Here is a 14,602-nt window from a genome sequence, read left to right on the forward strand (position 1 = left end):
TTTGCCTTGGATTTAAAAAACAGTGACCCATCTATTCAAGTATGCTTTCTTATAACCATCATCATTGTTCATGTTGTTTTATATTTAGGAGGCATTTGTATTTGTAACTTTATCTTTTTTCATGTATTGGAAATTATGTTTGGCAATGTTTTATACATTTTTTAAATCAATGTGGTCAAATGTTTTAAAAATGATAATAATAATATGCATATTGTACATATACATATACAGATATTATATTACATATACATATATGTTTTATTGTTAAATACAAATATTATTTTATTTTATTTTTTATTTTATAATTTTTTAAATTATTTTTTATTTTATATTATTTTTCCAAAAATATTAACATATATCCCCCTCCAATAGTTTCTATGAAAAAAATTCTCTCTGAGACCCCTCCGCTTTCCATCAGCCAATCAGTGTGCATTGTTAGTAATCATGCTGACATGTATATCAAGTTCATCCCCTCCCTCACTCATTCGTATACACAAGTTCACCCCAGCTTAAGGCTTCTCTCTATTCCTCAGTACAAGTTAATTTCAGCAGCTTTGTGGATAGGTTTTTCAAGAAAACTCTTAACTGAAACCTTTTTTTTTTAGGAACTCTTAATGGTAATATAAAATGTTTTGCGAATTGCAGGCCCAGAGTGGAAAAGGACACGTGTTTATCAAGTACAGTATGTCAAAGATAAAATACAACTGTACTTTATTTGGTTAATAACTCCATTAAATTAAATAGTTTTGACTTTCATTACATAATATCACCTAATATTAATATTTCCTTAGTAAGTTTTTCCTTGGTTAGTTAGTAGTTAGTTTAGTTAGTTAAGTAGTTTTCATCATGAATTTAAGTAAAGTTTCACAAACTAATTTCGAGAGGTGCAGGTGATATGATTGACTGCAGCTGATCTACAATCATTAGTTAGCCTATCAGATTAATCCAAACTCACTATTAAGGCCCAGCTAGAACTTCTCCCTAGCCTTCGTTTTCCAAAGAAACCCCCCATCCACCCCTTCTCCTCGTTCCTCCTTTACCATGGGAAGCTCTCAAGAACCCCCTGATCTCGTACTCCTTACATGCTCTATTGACCAGGCGGGAGCCCCAGACTCAACTATCTCCGAGCTCAGGGTTCTCTCCCAGGACAGCAACCTGCTAACATTTGTCAAACAATATCTAAGTGTGAACTCTTGAATTGAATTAACAAATGTTACCAAATGGAGCCTTATAGCAAAGTTTTAACCAACAGTAAATACATTTAAATATATGTAATCAAAATCTCAGGCACTTTGTAGACCACATTAATGATAACAATATGCATCATGCATGTTTATTATCATGATTTATTAGATATTTTTAGTACAGGCACATGGTTGCAATATGAGCTAAAATAGTGCTGCTCTATGAATATTTAAATTAAGTCATTGTCATATTTTTTTCCTGCACAAACATACCTGCTGTCTATGCAAATTAGGCTCATTATAGCACCTTATTCACAACGTCAGCTCTATTTACCTGCGGTAATTAATGGCGAGCTATTCCTGCTCACAGACGGTAAACTGAACACTGTTTGAAAGAGACATTTGTGAACATTTTCTATCAATCATGGCAGGAGCAATCCATCAAAATGTGATGATGGATGAAATGATCGTTATAACTGGACGTGGATTCAGATTTTGTATTATTTTTTTCACATATATTCTCCTATAAAATAAGGCACCGGTGTGTTGCTGCTCACTCGCTGTTCAGTCTTCCTGAGAGAAAGCGAGCATCTGTCAGATTGTCTGAAGTGTTCAAATCCCAGTTTTTCTCACTCTCTGTGTCAGACCGAGGACAGGCAGACAGCCGTGAGTCACCAGGGCTATTCATGTGCAAATGCTTATTTTAGGAGGGACCTTTAATATAGGAAATAATTGGTCTAAACGTGCACTTTCATTGTGGATTGATTTAGACGCGGGTCTGCTGTGACTGTACAGCTGGAATGATCCACTTTGTTGGCAGGGCACCAGCATAATGAATAGACACACATATTCTAGCTTTTTTGGGGGACATTTGATAGACTTCCATTCATTTCATACTGAGATAATGAGCTTATGTCCAATTTCACAGGGGTCGGCTTTGATTTTGTGAATCGCATTTTACTTGAGACGTTGAGTATATCAGATACTGAAATTGTACAAAAGTGAATATACAGTTCAAGTCTGAATTATTATTAAATATTAGTTTTTTTTTCTTTTGGAATATTTCCCAAATGATGTTTAACAGTGCAATGATTTTTTCACAGTATTTCCCACAATATTTTTTCTTCGAAACGTCTCATTTGTTTTATTTCAGCTAGAAGAAAAGCAGTTTTTAAAATTTTTTTAAACTATTTGAAGGTCAAAATTATTAGCCTTCTTAAGCAATAAACTACCATCATGCAATGACTTGCCTAATTACACCAACTCGCTTAGTTAATAACTAAGCCTTAGCTTAGCCTAACTAATCTAGTTAATCATTTAAGTTGCGTTTTAAGCTAAATACTAGCATCTTGAAAAAATATCTAGTAAAATATTTTATACTGACAAATGTGTTGAAAAATGTCTTATTTCCATTGAGCAGAAATTAGGGGGGAGGGGGATGGTATGGGGGATAATTAATCAGGAAGGCTAGTAATTCTAACTTCAACTGTAAATAATGTACATTTTACATTGTATGATGCATTTATTCATTTATTTACATGTTTTTAGACAACCATGTCTATTTTAGTGTTTGTTTATTTATTTCAATGAAGCCATGTGAGTTATAATGGTTTGAACAGACCTTACATTATCCATTTATTATTCAGACCACTCAGGCAATCGGCAATGAATTTAACACAAAATCAAGCAAATATTGCAACATTTTTTTGAGTTCACTTTTTTTAATTGCAGCACATTTCCCTGTTTGAACTAGTCCACGTGAGTTGTATCACTTTCTAAACTTCTACATATTGTAAACAGTTGAAGTCAGAATTATTAGCCCCCCTGAATTATTAGCCCCCTGATTTTTTTCAACACATTTTCAAACTTAATAGTTTTTATAACTCATTTCTTATAACTAATTTCTTTTATCTTTGCTATGATGACAGTAAATAATATTTTACTATTTTTTTATATTTTTCAACACTTGTGTTCAGCTTAAAGTGACAATTATAGGGTTAGCTTGGTTAGTTAAGTTAACTAGGCAGGTTGGGGTGATTAGGCAAGTTATTGTATGATGATGGTTTGTTCTGTAGACTATCGAAAAAATAAATAGCTTAATGGAGATAATAATTTTGACCTTAAAATGGCTTTATTTTATATGGTTTTTATTCTAGACGAAATAAAACAAATAAGACTTTCTCCAGAAGAAAAAATATTATCAGACATACTGTGAAAATGTCCTTGCTTTGTTAAACATCATTTGGGAAATATTTAAAAAAGGAAAAAAAAATCAAAGGGGGGCTAATAATTCTGCTGGTTTATTATGAGAATGGTCAGACAAGGAATAGTCACAACAGGGGCAAACAAATGCATGCAGGGAATCCAGAGTTGTGGTCAATAAACAGACAAATGATCAGGACAGGCAGCAAAAACAACGAAAAAACAAGGCAAATGGTCAAACACGACAAGGCTAGACTGAGAAAACACGTTGTAACGTTCACTAACAGTATGACAAGACTCAGCAACTGGTGTTTGTGTGTGTGTGTGTGTGTGCTGCTTTTAAAATCCATGTGATTAATTCTTTAGCAGCTTCAGCTGTGCGTGTTTGCAATCAGTCTGGATCAGGAACTGGTGTGTGTGCGGTGCATGCTGAAAGTTGAAGTTCGTATATATGTGTCAGATTTGCAGTTCTTTAGCGATCCGCAGTTGTCAGATCGCTGGTGACTGCATCAGATGGTTTCATTTTCAAACATGATGTAGCAGCTTTAGATGTCTAGGTGTCTCTATGTTTCTCTCAGTGTTTCCTTTATATAAGTTACAGAACTTAAAGATTCTTGAGGTCATAACATTTATAAAGAATTAAGCTGTGTACATTATTGTATATTTTCACAGATAAACTATTTTAAAAAGCTGTAAAATATTCAGCAAATTTTTTAAAAGCGTGCCACTTTTTCTGGTCCTGACTATGATAGACCAATCTGGCTAATTTGTAAAGATTTCTCTTGAATTTCAGTGATTTTATTTTAACACACAAATCACATTAAAGGGATAGTTCACATCAAAATTAAATTACCCCACCATTTACTCCCTCTCATGTGATTTTATTTATTGTGTTGAACACAAATAAAGGGGGAAAGGGGGGGGGGTACTATCCCCTTGTTAAGTGTGACGTCATGCAAAGCGGTTTTCAAGTCTAAACGACATATCAAATTGTATGGGGAGACTCAACAACTGGTAATAACAAATGTTTACAAAGCACTGTAATACTTTCAAAAATCCCGATCGCAATATATACATCCATGCCTAATATCAGACGGCCAGAAAGGGTTTAATTTTTTTTAATTGTTAAAATATTGGTGTCTAAGATGCAGCAAGTCCAGTGTACACAATGATTTTATATTCACTTTAATGTGTGAAATTACTAAATAAGGGTCATAAACAAATATTTTTTCAATTCAAATAAGTGGTGGCTTGGACCCAGGAATAGTATTCCATACATTAACAAGCGGATAGAATCAAAGAATACCCTCAACCAGCATTCTTCAAAATATCTTCTTTTGTGTTCAACAAAAGAAAGAAACTCAAATATGTCATGAAATAAACAATAAGCAAATGATAACTTTCATTTTTGAAACTATCCCTTTAATACTACATAGTAAACATATGTGTAGCCATATCTGATAGACAGCTGGGGTTAAGAGCAAAAGTAAAAAAATAATAAACTAAAAGCATTGTTTGCATTACATAGACCGTTTTCTGTTTTTCTTTGCTCTTTCATAACAGGTTACCACATATGCTTTTTCAAAGCTATCATCAGTGTGGGTGGGCCACTATGTGTTATGCACCCTTGAACAACATCTTTTTATTCACTTTTGTTTAAGAATGTCTTAGTGGTGCTCGTAACGCTGGGATAAAAGCCATCTGTCCATTTGTGTCCTCCTCAACCTGTTTTGTATATAATGTAATGTGTGTGTTCAGTAATCTGAAAGGCCTTCTAGGACTCTTTGTTTTAAAAGGCTGCGGTTTGTGCAGGAATCAATGGCTCAACAAAACAAACTGGTTCATTTAGGGCCAACCTTACTCTTCTATTGATCATGTATGAAGAGCGGTAGGAAAGAAATCTTGTTTTCGGGAGCAACAGGATAATGGTTTTTGTATGTTCTGTCATTACAACTTGAGTCTCAAAGATGTACACAATACAGTAGATGATTGATGGTTGTTTATGGGGTGTTTTTGTAACATAATCCTGAATGGGTCTTTGTTGTATGTTTAGTAGTAAACAGTTGTTTGGAACTATGGGAATTACTCTCCTACCTAAAGACTGGCATCTGTTAAATTGATTCACAAATTTAGCAAGTCTCCAGTTAATGACTCGTTGAATCAAATAATCAAATCAGAGTGAATCTACACTTTATGACTCGCTGTTTCAGTTGATCCATTTAGAGTGAGTATACAGTTAGAAACACACTGATTCAAATTGTCTGGTCAGAGGTAGTCTCCACTTAATGACTCGCTGATTCAATTGATCCTCTTATAGTAAGTCTACTGTTAACAATTCACTGATTCAAATTATATGATCAGAGTAAGTCTCCAGTTAACAATTCTCTAATTCAAATAATCTAGTCAGATAGAATCTGTACTTAATTACTTGCTGAGTCAAATGATCCATTGAGTCTCCAGATAATGACTTGCAGATTCAATATATCCAGTCAGACTGTATCTACAGTTAACAACTCACTGACTCAAATGTTAGACCGAATCTACTGCTAATACCTCACTGATTCAAATTATATGGTCAGTGTGGGTCTCCATTAAATGAATCACTGATTCAAATGATCCAGTGACCCTTCAGATAATGACTCGCAGATTCAATTTATACAGTCAGAGTGTATGTACAGTTAACAATTTGCTGAACCAAATGATCCATTCTGAGCAAGTCTACGGTTAATGACTCACTGATTCTATTGATCCAGTCAGACTGTATCTACAGTTAACAACTCACTGACTCAAATGTTCTGGTCAAAGGAAGTCTCCAGAGTGACTCGTTGATTTAGTTGATTCATTCAGACTGAATCTACTTCTAATACCTCACTGATTCAAATTATATGGTCAGGGTGGGTCTCCATTTTATGAATTCAGACTGAATCTACTGCTGATACCTCACTGATTCAAATTATATGGTCAGGGTGGGTCTCCATTTTATGAATTCAGACTGAATCTACTGCTGATACCTCACTGATTCAAATTATATGGTCAGGGTGGGTCTCCATTTAATGAATCACTGATTCAAATGATCCAGTGACCCTTCAGATAATGACTCGCAGATTCAATTTATACAGTCAGAGTGTATTTACAGTTAACAATTTGCTGAACCAAATGATCCATTCTGAGCAAGTCTACGGTTAATGATTCACTGATTCTATTGATCCATTCAGAGTGAGTATACTGGTAACAACTCACTGATTCAAATTATCTGGTCAGTGTTAGTCTCCAGTTAAAGACTCTCTGATTCAAAATGATCCATTCAGAGCAAGTCTACAGTTAATGACTTTTCGATTCAATTGATTCGTTCAGAGTGAGTCTCTCAACTTACTGATTCAAATTATATGGTCAGAGTGAGTCTCCAGTTAATAAATCATTGATTCAAATGATCCAGTGAGTCTCCAGATAATGACTCGCAGATTCAATTTATACAGTCAGAGTATCTACAGTTAACTTGCTGAATCAAGTGATCCATTTACAGCGAGTCTACGGTTAATGACTCATTAATTCAACTGATCCATTCAGAGTGAGTCTACTGTTAACAACTCACTGATTCAAATTATCTGGGCAGAGTGAGTCTCCAGTTAAGGACTCTCTGATTCAAAATGATCCATTCTGAGCAAGTCTACAGTTAATTACTCTCTGATTCAATTGATCCATTCAGAGTGAGTCTACTGTTAACAACTCACTGATTTAAATTATATGGTCATAGTAAGTCTCTAGTTAATGAATCATTGATTCAAATGATCCAGTGAGTCTCCAGATAATGACTCGCAGATTCAGTTTATACAGTAAGAGTGTATCTAAAGTTAACTTGCTAAATCAAATGATCCATTTAGAGCGAGTCAACGGTTAATGACTCATTGATTCAATTGATCCATTCAGAGTGAGTCTACTGTTAACAACTCACTGATTCAAATTATCTGGGCAGAGTGAGTCTCCAGTTAAGGACTCACAGATTCAAAATGATCCATTCAGAGCAAGTCTTTAGTTAATGACTCTCTGATTAGAAACATCCAGTCAGAGTGAGTCTTTATGCAGCAAACAGTTCAACACATTTACAAATTGATTCAAAATGACTCCAAAACAGGAGATTCTCTCAGCTTGAATGATCATAAATGTAAGTTACTGATGCCAAGTTTTAGTATTTTTTATTAATATTATCAATAAATAATCATATTTAGGCCACGGCTGTGTTTGTAAAGTAAACCTGATTTAATAGCTCAGTCTTGAGGAACATGAAAGAAAACCTTGCTTTCGGGTATGACAGAATCATAGTTTTTACTCATCAGTCATTCTGACATGGGTGTCAAATATGAATACAGTAGATGATTGATGGTTGTTTATTGAGTGTTTTTGTAACATTACATGATCCTGAATGACTATTTGTTGAATGTGTAATTTAAACGGCTTCTATTGGTTGTGTGTGTTATCGTTAAGCTTTATGAAGTCCAGTTCGTTCCTCATGATCCAAAAAAGTGTCTCTTGATCTGTCTCCCTTAAATCCTCCTGTCTTCCCATTGTCTCTGGCATTCATGTGGTCTGGATAAGCAGACAGTTTCTCTGTTCACTGTTGCTATGCGACTGCTGATTGAGCATGAGGGGTATGCAATTTACCAATTAGAGGCCTTCTAAATTAAAGACATTGTCAAGGGTTCCTGTACTTAGAAGCTGGCTCTGTCCATCCGGGCCGTCTGATGTACAGATTGTTAAGGGACAGAAGCTGAACATGACATTGTTTATGCAGATTCTTTAAGAGATTTGGATCTCTCTGATGCCCATTTTTCATGCACTGACATGCTGACAGGGTGAATTCAGGTCCCTTGGCCCCTACCAAGTATTCTAACTTCCCTTCTGCACTTAAGTATTGTGCATTTTTTAAGAATCTTTACTTTATTAGAGTTTACCTTTCACTGCATTCCAAAGTAAAATATTAAAGTTGTCACCCACTCAGAAAAGGAATAGTGGTATCCAATCTGTGAAAGAGCTTACACTTTTCAGTTGTAGCAAATTTGCTCAAAGGGAATTGAAGATTCATTTGAACGAGGCTTCAAAAGAATTTACTCTTTAAATCTGAACAAACGAATCATCCAGCGATCGTTCGAATGATCTGTTGACTTCAATTATGGATATTGCTATCAGAAATAAAAAACTGACTTATGTTTAAGCAGGGTAGCAAGATCGAGGTTTAAGACATTAGATTCATAAACATGCACAAGCACCTTTATACTAAATAAAACTTCATTGATAATGAATAATTACTTCAACTCCATTGACTAATCTAACAGAAATTAACACCTAACACAAACACACATTCATACAGTTGTAGAGAAGAATAAAGAAAGAAAAGTGACAGTTTGAGAGAGTGTAATGATGAAAACACCTCAGATTTTGTAAGACCAAAACAAGCTAACCAAAATTAATCAATTTAACCCTTCTATGGTCTATTAAGGGTTACATTTAGTTTCACCAGTTTAGTGGTAGTCTGGAAGTGTTACTTGTGTTCCTTTTGTGATGTTAAAAACTTCCTCTGTTGATTAGGTGGCTAGCTAGTGGTCAGCTTTGTCCTTGAGTGGGGTGGAGTCTGAATTTTCAAGTTGAGGTGGCAAAGCTGTTTTTAGTTTCACGACACACTAAACTTAACTAAACTCAACTCTCAATAAAAAAGAAAGAAAGAAAAGTATCAGAGATGGGAATGTCTGAGCTGTGCGATTAACCCATTTTATCTGGGTCCCCACCTGCTCCTGAGTCCTCTGGGGATTTCTTGGTTCAAGTCTTTCTCTGGTCTGGAACCTTGTAGTCTCTGGGCGGTGGCCTTAGGTTACAAGCTTTATAATGATGGTTTTGTACCCATCCTCCAGAGCCAAGTTGACCAATCATAAGTTAAACTATTGGTTTCAAAGTGGGGTAATTTGCATTGGGCATTGTGGGTGTAAACTGATGCAAAAATGTTCAAGTTTCTTAAAATGTAATATGTTGCACACGTATTAACATGAAATGTAAACAATCATTCAGTACACCAAATTAGCAGGGACATCAAACATGAACTATCTATGATCTTGTTTAGCTGTGGTAGAATTAAACATTGATTGCAGAAGAATTAAAACCAGAATTTTAATACAGGATCAAGAGACTTGTTGCAAAACATCTGATTACACACAAAGAGAGAACAAAAGTTTACATTAAAAGCATCAGTCTTAAGGGCGACGCAGTGGTGCAGTAGGTAGTGCTGTCGCCTCACAGCAAGAAGAGGTCGCTGGTTCGAGCCTCGGCTGGGTCAGTTGGCACTTCTGTGTGGAGTTTGCATGTTCTTCCCATATTCATGTGGGTTTCCTCCAGGTGTTCCGCTTTCCCCCCACAATCCAAAGACATGCGGTACAGGTGAATTGGGTAAGCTAAATTGTCTGTAGGGTATGAGTGTGAATGAGTGTGTATGGATGTGTCCCAGAGATGGGTTGCAGCTGGAAGGGCATCCGCTGCGTAAAACATGTGCTGGATAAGTTGGCGGTTCATTCTGCTGTGGCGACCCCGGATGAATGAATGAATCAGTCTTAAGCAAGGAGCTTATAGAAGTTCTCTGTGTGTCCAATTTTGAGCATTCCTTCATGTCGGAAATACCTTGGGATTGGATTACAACTGACCATGCAATCTTTTTTGGATGGAAGAAGCTGACGCTGTGTTTGCTGACACATTTGTTGAATAAAAGCAAAATAATTATGTGTCTGATAGGCTATATTTGTTACACAGTTTAATTTGTTCAAACATGGCACTGAACAGTTGAATTTTGAATCAAACTGATCCAATTGCATCTGTCCTCAAATCAGCAACTCATTGATTTGATTCACGGATTCAAAGGATCCAGTCAGAAGGAGTCTCCTGTTATTGACTCACTGATTTAGACTATGCGGTTAAAGAACAGATTTTTGGTCTTAAAGGTGAGAATTGGGCAGTGGATTAAGGAAGAAAAATGGCATCAATGTGTGTTTTCATTCAACTTGTTGCAAAGTCCACAAAAAGCCATCAAAACCGTGGGCCTATCGCATGTTTACATTGAAAAACAATGGGAAAGTAATGCAGTATATTAGGAGCAAAAGTTTCTGTGTACTCATCACTCCCCATCATGGCTGTCTCATTGCTACTATATTAAATATGTTAAAAAAAATAAAACGTAATAAGTCATCATTCTCTAGAAATATCAAGGACTCTTTACATTCTCTCTGTCTCTCTTTCTCTGGCTGTCTTCTGGTCCTGAACAGACACTCTCAATCACGGCCCCAGACAGATCCATTACACTCAGCTCTCCAGCTCCTCACAAAGAAGAAAATCCATTAGTGTGTGTGTGTGTGTGTGTGTGTGTGTGTGTGTGTGTGTGTGTGTGTGTGTGTGTGTGTGTGTGTGTGTGTGTGTGTGTGTGTGTGTGTGTGTGTGTGTGTGTGTGTGTGTGTGTGTGTGTGTGTGTGTGTGTGTGTGTGTGTGTGAGCGCGAACATGAGGGCATGTAATAGAAAGAAAGATAGAGAGAGAAACGCACAGTTGCATCTCTGTGTCCTCCATGTGCCTTCGCTACAGCTGTTTTAAGCAGTGTCATTTTGTGAGTGTGTGTGCATATGTGTTTGTGTGTAAGGAAGTTTATGCTTCTTTGTTAGATTTTAAAACACTAAGAAATAAAGAGAGATTTTTCCTTTTTTTTTTTTTTTAGAATTTTGACGCTTAATAAATTGTATAAAAAGAAAAAGCATATTAATGATATGAACAACAATTTGTTCATTGAATTGTTGAAGTTATTTTCAATATTTATTTTTATAATGCTGTTTAATATAACTTAAGCGAACAACAGCATCATTTTGAATCGATCATGACAAAAAGACTTGCGGTTCAGTAATTGAGAAACTTTCTAATAACATTCTAATAGCTTCAGTGAACAATCTGAAACTATTCAAACAAAAAAAAAAAAGCCTGAGTGTGTGAGTCTTTTTAATGGTTACTCAGTAAGAATTTGAACTGATTATTTGATTATTGATCATGAACATTGTCCTCCAAGTGATTCAAACTGAAAGCTTTTAGCATCCGGTAGAGCAGTTGATCTGATGGTTGCAGTCGTTCAACTCCAGTAAATGATTCAGTTGACTGATTTGACTTGATTATTTGAGTGTCTTTTCAATGATGATTTCACTAATCATTCTGATGGATTCAGTCAGTTTATTCAGTGGAAGATGTGTCAGACTGAGTGAAAATCGCTGACCTCTGAGTCTTTTCAATGGCTGTTCGGTAAACATTTTAACAGACTCAGTCAATTTAATAAGTTTCAATAGTAATTCAGTATTGTAATTGTTTTGATGGAATCTATTAACTGAATCAAAACTAATAAGGTTGGCTTGTTAATCTTTTCTACAGTAAATCAGTAACCATTTTAGGCAGTTGATTCTGTTTAGGATCCTTTTGGCTGATTAAGACATAACCATCATTCAGCAAATTATTTGTCACCGCTAGTTTTTTATTTATTTATTTTTTTATTGGTAATCCACTAGCCATTCTGATGGATTTAGTCAGTTCATTCAGAAAAGGACTACTTTAATACGACTGACTTAAACTTGCATGTCTTTTTGAGTGATTCAATACAAGAGCCGACTCATCTGTTCATTAAAAATGATTCATTGCACATTGATTGCACAACTATTGCATTAAAAAAGTTTAACTTCATACTGTATCATCACAGTCAGACTGCAAGCTCACTACTTTGGAAACATTATTTCAGCCCATTATCTCACGAGGAGACAAAACCACTTTATGTATTGCATAAAAGTGGCTAATTAGTCGATTTCCATTGTACATTTCATACTCAAACATGCAATTTTAAAAGGAGGTGTGCCCCCAAACCCCACCCCTGAACCAAGCCATCATTTGGGGGATGAGCAAATCCTAAGAATGATATCAAGCACACTCATACACTGGAAAAAAAATCTTGCTGCCTTTTTCAACATAGGCTTATTCTGCAAAAGTAGCCCTAAATATGTTTCTGGAGACCGCAAATTTTGTAACCAGGCCTACGTATGACTGCATTTCATCTTTAAAATGAATGCTATGGGGTGGCATGACCCCATTCCTTTCAAGCTTACCAGCTGACCACTTATCTTCATATGGACGGCTTTACAGCTGTTACCAGTTTGTTGGATAGCTTGACACGTATGTTGGCAAACTGGAGATGCAGAGAGGAGTTGACCGCGACAACGAGGTTTAAGTCAGGCGAAGAACAGTTCCAGAAAGCAGGTAAAACAAAAACAACTGCTAAGTGTTTTTATTTATAAACAAATTTTGAGAGGATCACGTGATTGTTCACAGCTGTTCCAGCATTAGCTCATGACCAATTATCCTATCAAACGATTCCTAACTTACTATAAATAATCATTTCTTATCTCAATATCTTCATCTGGAAGAATCCCCTCCCCCCATTGTAGTGTTCATAATGTTAAGATAATGTTTGTTTATAAAAAAGATAGATAGATTACTTTAGTGTGGGGCAGATGGACAGGCGTCTGTTGTTCGTGGGCTTTTGGCAGAGTGAGGGCAGCTGTGTTGGCTGCGTTCTGCTCACTCATGTTCACGTTTTCTTGCTGCATCAGCAGTGCAGTGGCAAAGTGCATACAGATGCTGTACACACAGCATCGTCGAGTCCTTGATGCTTTTTTCAGCTTGCCCTATGGGAGAAAAGCGGCACTCCAGGGAGACCTCATCTGTTAACTTACCCAGTATTGATATACACTCTATTGAGCAAGATGGAATGGAGCACCGGTGTCATGGCTGGGTAACGTCACGGCATCGTCGCGTGTGAAACAGTTCACCCTCCCCCGCTTCCCTGAAGGCATCCGGGACTCCGCAGCCTTGAGGCTCAACTAATTAAACCCTCGGCGGTGGCAGGGGAGCTGGCTGGGTGCCAACCCACCTGGGCATAATGACGCACACAGCTGGTGACACGAAGCAGCGCTCATACGATCTGCCCTCTCTGAGTCACAGAGGCTCTCATAAAGAAGTGTTTGCTCACTCTCTTCTTAGTTTCCTAGCGGCCATCTCCCTTGAGGCCAATGCTGCAACGAGACACTTATGCATTCATCCATACATCATGCGATTGTAAATAACAGTGGTTGTGTTGGAGTGTGGGTGTTGGATTATTTGGCTACTATCAGGCTGATGAATGGGATGTCAGGTTGATTTGTGATCCTGTCTGCTGCATCGTCTGATTACATTTGCTTTGGATTTGGAAACAGTCCTCACTTCTTTGGTAGTGGCAGTCTGGGTAGGAGGATTTGTACAGTGGCTGGATGCAGACCTTGAGGTTTTACTGCTCTGATTTGTGGCTGTAATCTGAGCTTTATAATTGCTAGCCTTGAAATGATATGTGGTATTCCTTGAAATGCCATTATTAGTGGTACTTCCTGAACACTAACCTTAAGTATTCACCTTCAGAACATTTGTCTAGTGGGCGTGGATGATACCTTGAATCATGTGGCTTGTTGTGAAAAGTGTTTTTTTTCTTGACTTCTTTTCAAAGCAGTGGACCAGTGGGTGTGAAATTAGACCGGTATAAGCAATTGCTGGCAAACAGAATAGTTCCATGCTGAAGGCCAACTCTACTGCAGAGTTTAGCTCCTACCGTGATCAATCACACTTACTACCTATGCTAAAAATAAAGGGACCCTACCATACACCTGGCACAATGAGGCGCAAGAGGTGTTTGGAGCGATTTGTTGCTATTTTCAGATCAGCACAACCCTAATTTTCACGTTTTGCGCCATGTTGTTTGAATAGTAAATCCATTTGCACCACTTTGTGGACTTATGGGTGTTCCGGTCTAAAAAGGTGTGTTAAGGCGCATTGTTGGTGTGTGCTATTTTGAGGAACTGAAATAGACTAAATAGTTCCTCAAATAGACGTGCCATAGACCAAGTAAAACCTGGTCTAAACTCCTACGCAGAGCGCGTTAATTTTGCACCTATGCGGAATCAATCGCTTACATTTAATACGCACAGTACAGCAATACACAAATATCTTTACATATGAAAAAAATAAAGGATTAAAATGTTACCAAAATTATTATTTTCTACATAAATATAAAAACCTCCATGCCTTCTTCATGTCAGGGGGCTTTTTCAGTTTATCCATGACAATTTGCATTTGTAT

General features: G+C 36.7%; 1 protein-coding gene across 3 annotated transcripts in view; it reads left to right on the forward strand.

Annotated features, from left to right (window-relative positions):
• gabbr2 (gamma-aminobutyric acid (GABA) B receptor, 2) overlaps nucleotides 1-14,602 on the forward strand; it is a 378,463-nt gene that overhangs the window by 314,858 nt on the left and 49,003 nt on the right. The gene's annotated exons all lie outside the window — the stretch shown is intronic.

The sequence above is a fragment of the Danio rerio genome, chromosome 19 (assembly GCF_052040795.2).
Source record: "Danio rerio strain M-AB ecotype USA chromosome 19, GRCz13ab, whole genome shotgun sequence".
NCBI lineage: Eukaryota > Metazoa > Chordata > Actinopteri > Cypriniformes > Danionidae > Danio > Danio rerio.